General features: G+C 36.5%; 1 long non-coding RNA gene across 1 annotated transcript in view; it reads right to left on the bottom strand.

The window, feature by feature from the left end:
* LOC113083477 (uncharacterized) overlaps window positions 1-13,047 on the bottom strand; it is a 42,139-nt gene extending 29,092 nt beyond the window's left edge. Inside the window, exons 1-2 of the long non-coding RNA XR_003283276.1 lie at window positions 12,928-13,047; window positions 5,822-5,893 (exon numbers count right to left, since the gene is read on the bottom strand). This is a non-coding gene — a long non-coding RNA (uncharacterized LOC113083477). The remainder of the gene's footprint in view (window positions 1-5,821; window positions 5,894-12,927) is intronic.
* Between the last annotated feature and the right edge of the window lie 465 nt (window positions 13,048-13,512).

Below are 13,512 nucleotides of genomic sequence, written 5' to 3'. Positions count from 1 at the left end.
TTTTCACTTTTCCTCGTTTACCGTTGCTTTTAAATAGCTTGTAAAAGTGTCATGTGCATGTAACATTCACTATCAAATAGCGGCAATTCGTCATAATACAATTATTCATTTTAAGTTAGTTTGAATTGTCTCTCTTTTCCCCGCTTTCCTCTGCTTTCAATTAGCTTAAAAGTACCTTGCACATTTTACTTTCACTTCGAATGAGCGGCAGTTCGGCATCAACTGCTCGAATGCAACAACAAAATAAAACATCAAACTCACTTTAGCCTATATATAAAACATAGAACTTTTATTAACAAAACAAAACAAACTGCACCATGCTATAGGGCAGACCGTGCCTAATATAAAATAACAAATAACTTACATAAAATTTAAATAGATATACAAAACTGGAAATAGGCTAAGTAAACGTATAATATATAACCAAATAAATAAGAAACATAGAACGTTCATTAGCAAAACGAGTAAGAAAGCTTGGAGGAACGACACCTTCATGTCAAATAAAATAGATAAATGACACAAAGTTTAAATAAAGTATAAATCAGCGAACATTGTGGAACAAATTAAATAGAAAATATATGTTGTTGTTTTTTTAAAACATCCAAAATCACCTTAGGTAAATGGCAAAAGTCAACAGGCTTTTCAAAGTCCAAGATATTACCAAACACTTTTGCATTTAATTTCAAAACTAAATCATCCTTCTTTTTTCCTCTAAAGGATCATTTTTGGAGGATCAAAATGCAACTTTGCCGTCACAGGAATAAATTACATTTTAAAATGTATTCAAACAGAAACAGATGTTTTACATTATGACAATACAGTTTTACTGTATTTTAAATCAAACAAATGCAGCATTCTTGAGCCCAAGAGATGTTTTTCAAACAACATCTTACTGACCCCAAACTTCTGAACTGTAGTTGCCTTAGTAGTCTACCAAATGATTGATATCTACACAAAAGTCAAAACTAGAAGAAGACTTCACATTCTCGGAAGTTCCTCATGCACACACTAAGATTCTAAATATAAAATACCAGATTTTTAGAATATATTTTTAAAACCAGTAAAATAATATGGGAGCTTCCAAATTTGGAAACCCCTTGCTCTCATTGTATTTCAGGAAGAACTATTGAGACATTCTCCGTAGTCTGGTTCTCCTCTGACTACAGCGACCTGTGGCCTGTGTTTCTGAAGAGAGAGTGTGAAAGAAAGTAGCTACATAAAAAAGTGAGGGATTACAGCCAGTGACACTGAGAAAGTATTAGAAAGAGAATGACAGATGCACAGATGGGAGAAGATACAAGTTTTTGGGACAGTTGACACCACACATATTTAAGAATATAACTTTACGACCTCTATAGACAACTGACTTCATCGGTTTCATTGTGCTGTTCTGAGTTTTATGGGAGTTGTCTTTCAGAAGTTTGTAAAGTGGCATTTCAATGTATCATGAGTCATGATGAGTGACCGTCTCATTGCCTGGATTCATGGGCTGGTAATGGGAAGTAAAGCACTATGAATGTGAAAACCAGTAGGCTGCAACATGGCTTAACTTCCTGAATCCCTCTTTTGCTTTGTGATGAATTCCTACATATTTTAATTAGACGTATAAATCCTAAACACATTAAATAAATAAAATTAATATTTCTCTAGGCACAGGTTTAAAAAATAACAATCCATGATACATGGTGATATACCCAAGCAACACATTTGTAAGCAATCATGATGTGGTTAGGGATATTTAGCCCTAAAACTGACCAAAAATGAAAATTAGCCTGTGTTTTACTCACCCTTAAGCCATTATATGTGAATATGACTTTCTTCTTTCACACAAATCCATTTAAAGTTATATTAAATATTGTCCCGGCTTTTCTAAACTCTATTGTAGTTGGGGGCGGGGGTTCTGTTTAACAGTCCAAAACACATTCAATTAATCTACAGGAGGCTTTCATGTACTCCGCAGAGCCATGTGAGGCAAGTTTTATTATGGATGCATGCACTTTATTTAATGTTTTTTAGACTGTCTAACCAGACAAACCCCTTAAGTTTTACATTTCACCTGATACAAATGAATAATGCAAAAATGATAATTTCTCCCGGAAATGTGATTAGTCTTTCTGATCTGATGCCAACTTTTTATAAACCTCATCGAAATCACCAACAGGCATCATCATTAATATCCAATTCATATTTCAATGAGTGAAGAAGACGGTGTCAACAGATTTATTGTGTTCTCTCAAAGCACTCAACTTTCATCAAGCCAAATAAAGCTCTCACTGGGGCTGAGGGGCCTTCAGAGCCCGCGGAGACAATGGCGCTTCTCTCCTTTACTGATGAGCATCCTATCGCATTTCAGAGAGGGAGACATGGCTGACTGACTAACCACAAAGTCAAAGGCTCATTTTGGAATTCTTTCACAGAGAAGGAAAAGATGTAAGCTGTTTTAGCGCGTTCCTCCAGTTGTGAGGGGAATAAAACAGCAACCACATCAACGGTGGCATGAATAATAAATATTGTCATCTCAGAAACAAAGAGAGAGAGATGGATGGAGTGAGAGGGAGTGATGGAATAAGATGAAAAACTGAGTTTGACAGAGTTCAAGTGACAAAATTCAAGTGAAATTGGCCTGAGGGAGAAAAAAGAGAGACCACCACCAGAACTACAACTAAAAGTAAAGCCAAGGTGAAACAAATAAAAAAAGCTAAACAAAACAAACAAAAAGCAAAGCGAAACAAAAACATCGTATTGATTCTAAACTTTTGAACTGTAGTTTATAAATATTTACAGTGCAGTGCCCTTAGTAGTCTGCCAAATTAAGTAATGAAGTGACATTAAACGCAAAACAAAAGTAAAGCTTAGACAAAAACAAATAGAAAAAACAACAAACAAACAAACAGGAAAATCTCAATACAAACAAAACAAAAACAGTAGTTGTTTTGCTTAAAAAAAAAACTTCTATTTTTTTTTATAATATTCAGTTTTTTATGTTTATATTTTTTATACTTGATAAATTTTACATTATTATTTATATATTTTCCAACCTTTATAAACATTTATTTTGGTCTATTTGACACATTCCAATCATTTTGCACATGCTTATCAACCAAAATTCTCTATTTCAGGGTAAAAATGACAACAAAAAAAAGAAATATACCAGCTTGCAAGCCGTCTATATAAAGGAAAAGTGACATTTTATTGCAAGGAGGTTCAGTGAGCGGACTGAGTTTTTAATGAGAGTTACTCCCTGGTCCCCCTCTGCTATCGCTCATGGGAATAACCTTCACAAGTTACCTATGAAAACCATTGCTGGGTATATTGAGTCCTCTCTTCATCATTCCAATGAAAAAAGATGTTCCTGTAGAAATCCAGAAGGCAACCTTTCATTTCGCCACACATGGCTAGTAGACACATGAAAGCGAACGCCCACCTTCAAAAAGCAGGTCGACCAAAGCAATAGGCCCCTATATTGATTTCTATGTCTTTAATCCAAAGCTGCTGAAAAAAATTTCCTTTGGTGGTTGGAGTATGAAAACAAAGAATAAACAAGACAATCAGTCCCTTGATAGCGAAACTCTTACTGCAAGGGTCACAAAGCTTGGTGAAACTCCAAAACAAGTAGCTGCCAAGTCAGTGTAAACTCAAAATTTACCCCATATCATTTAATAATATTTTATTGTGCATAATAGTTTTTGGTACCAAAATAAAAAGAATATTCTAATCGTTCATCAATATGTAATAACTAGCTTAGCTTTTCAACATTTCAGATGTTTTAAAAATAGTTATAAAAAATTAGAAAGGTAAATTTTTATTTATGAATACAGGGGGAGAAAGTGACAGTAGGATGAATAAAACACGTTGCAGCATATTAATCTTTAAATGTAAATAAAACAAAACTACCAACAAAAAATTATAATAATAATAACGTTTTTTGTGTTTATTGATTCAGAACAATGATGCAATTATATTTTTTTTATTTTTTTTGTGCTTATAACTTGATTTCCCTTCCACGTCAAATGTCAAAACACTACTGGGAAACGGATAACACTGCCACTTTGTTCCCGGGACCTGACCCCGTGTGTGTTGTGAATGACACGTCTGGAAATCTCTGGGATTTTTTCGATCATAAAAGTCAGTGCTCTGTGAAGACCACATGGAATGGGAGAACAAAACAAAAGGGCCCAAAAAGAGATGGTACTGTAGTATGTGCTTGAATGACTCCTCCTCTCTCTTTCTCTCTCACATAGACGTAGTGTTGGATATGCCCAAAAGAGAAAGACACCCCTGTATCTGTTGTCTTGGCCACCATTGCTCAATCACAAAAATACCCAGACTTTCAACTCTAAACTATTACAAAAAAACTATAATAAAAATTAAATCATACACGTTCCAAACAAAAATGGAACTAAATAAAGATTGCAATAAACCTATATTTCCTCAAAAATAAAAAAGTATTTTAGTTGTTCCTCATTTCTACAAAAACTAACGAATTTTCCCTTAATAATTACGCTATATATTTGTGAAATAATATGTAATGATGAAAAAATTATTATCTAAAACAAATATTATCACAATTAATCGCATCCAAAATGAAAGCTAATGTTTACATAATATATGCGTGTACTGTGTACATGTGTATATACACACACACACACACACACACACGTACATATTTAAGAAATGTATGTAAAATAGAATTATGTAATACTGACTAATCGATTTGAATGCAATAAAAAAAATGTAATTAAAAAATAATTTAGTGTGGTTGAAGTGGTAATGTATAAGAATACTCACAAAAATGTGTTCAAAATTGTGTAGATTCTGTTTACACACATAGTTTAAGTTAACAGACAGCTTAGTGTCCAGTTTATACCAGAAACATGCCATGACAAAAGGTTCCCATACACCCTACTATAGTGCTTACAGTGGACACATGTAGTGACAAATACATGACACAAAGAGTTCCTGAACATTTTGTAAAAAAGACATTCACCAGCAACGCTCACCAACAAAATATCGCACGCACGTCAATTTATGACAGAAAGAAAATAAGAAGTGCATTTGCAGGCTGTGATGGACAGCACAAATTGGGCTGGACTGTGTGGAGGTGACAGTCTGCGATTCCATGTCCTTTCCACCGCTCGCCGGCAGGAAATTGGGAAATAACAGTCCTGTCACACTCGTCCCATCCAGCCTTCATTAAGTAAATCATCTCTCTCTTTGCCCACATTCTCCACCACAACTCAGGCAGCTCTACAGCAAACAATCTTTGTTTATTCAAAGCACACAACAGAGGGTCTTTGCTGACTGTCGGGATGAGGAAGTGAGCGAGCCAATGTAACACCAAGAATTTCAAGAGGCGTAGGTTGCTGCAAACTGTTAAGCAAATTATCGAAAGAAGTCATTTCGTTTAAGCTATTTTAAACCATCAAACGACTACAGACAAAGACGATATGTTAACAAGTGCTCCGCAAAGCTGCTCTTTAGAGATTAAACCAATGTATATGTCTGCCGGGCTACTCACAAAGCTCACTTTTGAGAAATGGTTGAGGGTAGTGCACAGTAACACATGCCAGAGAACTTTATCATCATAAATTATGCATGGAGGGACAAACCATCTCTCGAATAAGAGCGGCCATGATACTGTGCAGAGTATCCAAAGATGGAAAACACACTGTCCCCATTTGCTTAACATGGCCTACTTAAGAAGATTTGTTGTCTGGTGTAGATGAACGAGTGAACCCAACTTCATGATCCATTTCTAATTGTATGAATCTTGAGGAACAAACAATTGACTTTCAAAAGAGGGTTCATTAACAGGACTCACATGTAGTGCAGGTTGGGGTTCTTGGCGAAGGCTCGTGACTGAATCGTACGTAAGTTGCAGTTCACAATGTTCCTAGAATGGAAAAGACAAATAAACATTTATTAGTAGTTTTGACCAACCATTTTGACCATTTAACACTACTTAGTTCATTATTAAATACAGTGGGGCTTGAAAGTTTGGGCTGTGAAAATATGAGTAATTTTCAAAAAAATAAGAGAGATCATAATAAATGCATGTTATTTTTTATTAGGTACTGTCCTGAGTAAGATATTGTACATAAAAGACATTAACATTTAGTCCACAAGACTGAAAAATTGCTAAAATTATTAAAATAACTCCCTCAAAAGTTTGGGAACCCTCATAAAGTCACTGCTTGAAAGGGTTCAAATATGTAAAGATGCTGGAAAACTGAAGAATCTGCAGGACCTTAAAGATTTTTCTGAAGAACGCTGCTCAGTTTAACTGTTCAGAACAAACAAGGGACTCATGCACAACCATCACAAAACAGAAAGACAGTCGAGGATCATCAGGTAACAGAACACAGTATTAAGAACCAAGGGTTCCCAAACTTTTGAGTGGGGTTATTTTAATAAATTTTTTGTCTTGTGGACTAAATGTTAATATCTTTTATGTTCAATATCTTACTCAGGACAGTACTAAATAAAATATAACATGCATTTAGTATGATCTCTCTTATTTTTTTTTAAATTACTCGCATTTTCAAAGATTCTGCAAAGGGTGCCCAAACTTTCGAGCCCCACTGTATTTAATTAACAGCTTCTCAAAAATTTCTATTACTATTTCTAAAGAAGATTTGTATTTCTAAAGAAGTTTTCAAGCTGATTCAGTTTCTTACTGAAAATCAAAGAAAATGCGGATGAACTTCATCTGATCATTAATTCATGTCTCGTTCTAGCTTTTTTTCACCAAGTTTGTTTAATCTGCATTTCAAATGTGTGCAAAAAGAAAATGTTTATGACAAATATTTAAAACGAATGCAATAGATGTGATGAAAAACTTGTAATGCCAGAGAAAAAAATACACCTGTGGCAAAGGACAATTAGGTTATGCTAATGTCAAATGCTGCGCTAAGTTGCTCTGATTAGCCTTTAGGTTTTGAGTGTGCAAATCATAGATTTAAGAGGAGGTGAGCTGGTAAAAAATAGTGAAAGACCAGTTCATGTTCATCATTTTAAATGGATTTGACAGCAGCTAGGGGCTAAACAGGCTGCTAATTGCCTAGCCGTCTCGCAGCAGTGTCAAAAGGGGAAATGTGAAGTAAAAGGGAAAAAACATCATCTAATCTTCTCTTCCAGTCTGCCTCCTCTCCTCAAGTAACATCATTAAGGGCAGAATATCATCAAGAGCCTGCATCCTTGCTCCCGGAGTTATTTACGCTGGCAGCTGGAATCAATTATGCATATTGAATACATTTTTTTTTATCATTGGCATTTGTGAGATGTTTATTTGCACGAAGCACTCTCCGCTCTTGTTATTAGGGATGTTTGTGTGAGCGATTACATCAAAGTATTTCTTTTAGCATGAGGTTGGAGACTTGAGCCTGAATGAACATGATACTTAACATGTATAATCACCAACTGCCAATTCTGAATAGTGAACGGTGGCCTGAACGGAGGTCTCAGAGCAGGCGAGACTGATTCTGAGGAGGATAATTGAATACATGAATTTGCCTAGCAAATTCTTTAGAAGATAGGAGTGTTTTATTATGTACACCCAAATCCTGTCGACTGCAACTTTCGGCCTGATTGAGCTGCAGCATATGGTTAATTATGGATACCATGATCGCTACAAAATGTAAACATGTCTCTTAAGGTCTGTTCATAACAAAGATGATAACTATAACGTTAGCTATAAAGTTTCAATAATCTTTCAAATTATTTAAGAATTGAGACTATATCCACTAGAATCCAAACTAAATATATTGAAAAACAGAACGTTATTGATGGAATAACTTACTAAATAATTTTTTTCCCAGCTGATGAACAAGCAAAAACCTGGAAGCCAATCAGAATTCAACAGACTTTGGTGAGATTTAAAACTTAGGTCACACTTTACTTTAAAGGCCCAGTTCCCTTTCAGTCGGTCACGCTCGACGTCGGTGACCGACAAATTGGGATATCGCTTCGATAGACCAATCTACTTCGAGTGTAAATTAGCCAATGCACATTGGCATGCAATTATTGCATCATAGCATGAGTATAATAAGGCAGCAGGTGCATACCATACCACCTCTAGCTTTGGAGCCAAGCGACAAAATCGTTCTGCTCCATCCAAGTGTCTTCAGTGAGCTATGAATTCAACACACTCTTTGAAGCTATTGGTGTTGGTGGTATAGCGCTACAGCGGTGGTCGTTCCTGTGCTGAGTGGGTTGGGCACTTCAGGTTGCACTACCCACTCTTGTGCTGCAAGCGGCCATTCCCCTGTGTGCCTCAGCACATAAGAGCATTCCCCCAAAAGAGCAATTTCTCCAGAAATATTTGTAAAGACCATGGATCTTTTCACCCATGCGTTTCTGGATGCAGTCATTACCTGGCACTGGGTGATGGTCACGACCACTGCCTCACGTGTCTGGGCAAACACGCTGAGGAGGCGTTGGCGGATGAGTCATGTTTCCATCATGGGAAAATGACCGTCTCGGAGCTGCGGGCCAGACTCCGTTTCCTCAAGGGGGCAGAGCTCCATTGCAGCAATCTAAGGCTATTTCAGGCAGTGGCACAGCTGGTTTTGAGGATCACAGCAGTGGCAAAACCCTCAGGGAACCTCAGATTTCTACATGTACAACTAAACGGACACTATAAGTGTATTTGCTTTCAAAAACTCCTTCAGGAAGAATGGGTCTTCTGCAGCATCCCTGTTCCACGTGGAACGGGTACGTTTCCCAGTGTTTTCCAATCTCACCCAGTGAAGTAGTGCTTTGACAATGGACAGTGGAACTACTTGTTCTGATCCATGGCCTACACCAAATAGGGGTGCAGGCGGCTTGCACAGGGCACTAGAAGAGGCAGCACACATGGCACTTTGATAGAGATCCTGATTCGTCAGTTACTGATGTGATGTCGAGAGTGACCAACTCAAAGGGTTATTGTATGGTACCCTCGGAGACATCACATAGCATTGCCACGGTTGCTGTACCACCGCTGAGCAGCTGGGTCACCACCCGGGTCCTCAGCGAAAACCTGGTATGCATTGCACCTGCTGCCTTATACTCATGCTGTGATCAGTGGCAGCTGGATGCAATAATTGCATGCCAATATGCATTGACTCATTTAGTTAACACTCTAAGTAGATTGGTCTATCGAAGCGACATCCCAATTTGTCGGTCACCGATGTAATATCTCCGTTCCCTCCTTCAGAGAACGAGGGTTACCATGCGTAACTGAGTCTTTCTCGCTATTAACAAACCATTGACTACAACTTTTACCTCATTAAATTCCCAATTTGCTGCTTATAAGTAGTTAGTAAGGTAGTTGTTAAGTTTATGTATTGGTCATTGGATGTAGAATATGGTCATGCAGAATATGTGCTTTATAAGTACTAATAAACAACCAATATGTTAATAATAGGTAAGCCTATAAGCAACTAGTTAATAGTGAGAATAGGCCCCTATTCTAAAGTGTTACGGAAGATGACAAAATTGTAGCATGCTTATAATAAACAGAACATTATTGTTTGAGGAATCATTCTTAGTAGCCTTTAAAGGGACAGTTCACCCCAAAATTAAATTTCTGTCATCATCTATACCTGATCTCATGACTAGGGCTGCAACTAACGATTATTTTGATAATCGATTAATCTGTCGATTATTTTTACGATTAATCGATTAATCGGTTTATGTACTTATATTTTAGTTTTTTCCATTTTTTCCCCAAGTAAATTATTAATAAAGGGTCTTTATCATTCAGCATAGATTTTTAAGAGATTTTAACCATTTTGCATTGTCATATCCTCATCAAAAACATACCTGGAGTTGTTTTATGTTAGTAATCCTTTGTCGAACTCTTCTGCAATCAAAACACTGACCCATACTCTAGCAAAATTCACAAGGAGATTTCAAATATTGTTTTCACCATGGCAGTCCTTAGAGCTCCTAAAGTAGTTTAACATCCCAAACAAAGCTTAAGGAATCTTTGAGAACATATGTTCACGAAGTATAAGGATAAAACAGAATAAAATTGCAGTGCATTGTATTTTATTATTTACTGGGAAAAAGCTTTATAGCTTATGCTGTGAAATTGTAAACAATCCTTCGAAAAAAAGTGCCAATGGCATGAAACCTGAATGGAACTCACAATTTAAAGTAAAATCCATCAGAAGGTTGTCCAGAAAGAAATAAAAATGGGACACACACAAAAAACCTGCTGTGTGAAAAAGAGCAGTGAAAAGAAGTGCATTTTACCTCTCTCATTCAGTCATAATTAGGCTGCAAGTCTGAATTATGAACTGGTAAACGACAAACTGATCACATAACATTTTGTAAAGCTTTAAATGTTAACTGTTAAAAAGCAATGTTATCAGCTTTTACGACTAAACATTTGCAAACAACCTTGTACTGGAGAATCTGCACAAATAAAATTCTTATGGGCCGTTCACATATCGCACCTAAAAACGCGTGGAAAACGCTAGTCGCGTCGCTTTCTCCTTCTTTCCAAAGCGCTCGGGCAGAAGCGCCCCTGAGGCGTCTGCCTTTGCTAAGCAACCATGACGTGCTCTCTCCATGACGTGCCCTCTCCATGAAGACCCGGAAATTTCAGCAAAGGATAAATGGATGCGGTGTGGACGCGCCTGGAAAAACGGGCGCATCGCACCGCGTGCGTGTCGCGAACGCGTCGCTTCCATTATGAGAGTGCATACTGCGCGCCTACATAGGAAATAACGAACTTGAGCACGCAAAAGACACGATATGTGAACGGCCCCTTAAACAGTTCAGTAGTGCAGAGTTTACAGGTTACTCTTCATTTTAAAGGCTCAAAGTAAAGTACTCCCACTTCCCGCTGAATGCTGCAGAGACGCTGTTCGGAAAGCACGTGACATAAAACGAGGCCAGCTATTGGCTATTCGCTACTTCACCTGCTGTACTGGCTGAGTAAAACCTCCGGTGGCTCATTACTGCCACACTTTGGTCACCGCAGATTTGAAATATGCACGAAATGAGCCGCTTATGGCAAATAAAATTTATTTAGCGACGAATCGATTACTAAATTAGTTGACAACTATTTTAATAATCGATTTTAATCGATTAAATCGATTCGTTGTTTCAGCTCTACTCATGACAAAAACGTACCTAACTTTTTTGCAAAATGCTAAATACATAGCAGCAATAATTACATATCACTGCCGTTTCCAACAGAAATTAACACTAAAGGAGGTAAAACAGTGAGCACTTACTATCATTTTCATACACATGATTATTATGATTGTTTATGATTTCAGCTCCATATATTTTGTTTTACGGATGTAACAAGCTTGCTCACTAGCTCAGCCAGCATTGAATTGGACTTAGGATGCATAATCCTTGAGTATGAATCCAGTGAAAAACATGACTCATGATGAAAGTGTGAGAGATAAAAAAAAAAAAATAAATAAATAAAAACTAAAACAGAATGCTTGGAATTGCCTTTTTACGTCACATTCACTTTTGTTCATAATATTGGGTAGATTTAAGTGACGTGCAGATGGTATGTTATTTTAAAATATCATGGCGCATTAGAGTTAAAGCGCTACTCAATGGACATTTCAATTCAGAACTGCGGTGACAAAACCAATACAAAACCAATGTTGCATAAAATGTACCATATGTGCTTTTACCTGTTAGGTCGGGGGGAGGGTATGGATGAAAATTCTTTTAGCTCACTCTGTGGACATTTCACATCGAATGTGTCACAAAAAATACATGGCCGCAACGTATTTTTGCATCTTATCATGAGATCAGGATCCATTTATTCATCGTTATTTTGTTGACATTTGTTTTTTATTTCAAATTCAGGTAAACTATCCCATTAAAAAAAACATCACAAATATCACTCAATTTAAGAATAAACTAAATTAGCAATAAAATATTAAATGACCATTTAAAAACACCAGCTTGGTAAAACTAAATTGTAGATGTTTGGTGAATAATAAAGTTTTTACACTAAAATAGTGTGCTAAGTGTTTAATTAATTCACCTTTGTGTTATAAAATGGAAAGAGCAGGAACGCAAGTGTATGTACAGATGTTTAAATACCAAAAGTTTGGTGAATATAGGGCTGCAAATTTAACCGAAGAACATTTTTTTATACAATACAGCATCTGAAATGTCTTGCACTGATTCTTGCCTCAATACTCTGAACTCAAATGTCAAAGCTACATGATTTGTTGTGTTCTGGGAGCAGTTACTTTTGCATTTTAAAACGTTTAATTATTTGTGACTTCTTAAAAACAGAAACCCTAGACTGTGGAATCATATCATAATTTCACATGCTAAAAGCTTAGAGTAACCACACATTTACTCAGAAAAAAAATACAGAATCTTCCAAGCTCAGAAATTCCCTCCAGAGAAAAGACCGTGACCAGGTTCTGCCACATCACCTTGTGAAAGAAGAGAGTTAACCACTAATGAGAACCTTACTAATCATTGCTTCTGGTCTCCTTTAACCAGTAGAGTTGTAATAGGTAGGAAGAGGAGGTCTGAGGGGCTCTTGTGAGGGAGGAAGTCCTACTAATGAAGAGCCAAGTAAAGATACCTGCATGACGGCAGCAGACTGAATGAGGTAAAGCCAGGCTTGGCCAGATGGAGGGTGTTGGGGGATATAATTAAATTTTCTGGCTACTTCAGCAGCATTATTTGATCATTTTAAAGCAGGCCTTGGGGAGGCACTTTTTATGTGGGTCTGGCTAGAAAAAGCATTTGGATGCCACTGTGAAAGTCGCCCATGCTAGCGTGTCATTGCTAGAAATGCCATCTGTAGATGTCAGATCAAAAAGCTATCTTTGGCGATTTATGTTTCTTTTTTTAAGTGTGGTGGCACACTGGGATTGGACCTACATTGATTTGCTTGTTATCAGTATTTTCTTAAGCGAGATTTTGTAGTGATGTGGTACTTACAGTCTCTGAAGCCCAGTGTACAACTCCATGTCAACGTCCCTCAAAGTCTGCAAGCCCGACCAGTTCTCAATGTGTCTGTGAAACAAATCCAGAACATAAAATTAGACAATATTCATCTACAAATTCCCACTTGCCTGTAGAAAAGAGAAAGATGCTGTAATAAATTAAAAACAAGAGCATGATAAAGATTAGAAATGCACCAATATCAAAAACCCTAACCAATAAGCCAATAATAATTATGTTACGGCAATGAATGATAATTGTCTGATATTAAATTGATCTACTACTTTGTCTAAAACAAAATAAAAAAATAAAATGCATAAAACATAAAATAAATTATTAAATGCTACAAGTAAATTTAGCACAACCTACCACAACATCATTAATGTACAGTATTAAATAAATTATATCTATTTTTATATTAAAAAAACAGTGTTGTTAAATAGGAGAAATAGGAATGCAGAATTAAATGTACAATATCTACATAAAATAAAATTAAATAAAATTAAATTAAACTCTAATATTGGCTGATATAATACTAAAATATTGTGCATTTTTACTGGACAAACACACAGTAGACAAGTG

Source organism: Carassius auratus, unplaced genomic scaffold (genome assembly GCF_003368295.1).
Source record: "Carassius auratus strain Wakin unplaced genomic scaffold, ASM336829v1 scaf_tig00038304, whole genome shotgun sequence".
NCBI lineage: Eukaryota > Metazoa > Chordata > Actinopteri > Cypriniformes > Cyprinidae > Carassius > Carassius auratus.
The sequence above is the reverse complement of the archived record's forward strand: the minus strand, read 5'-3'. Positions and strand labels throughout refer to the sequence as shown.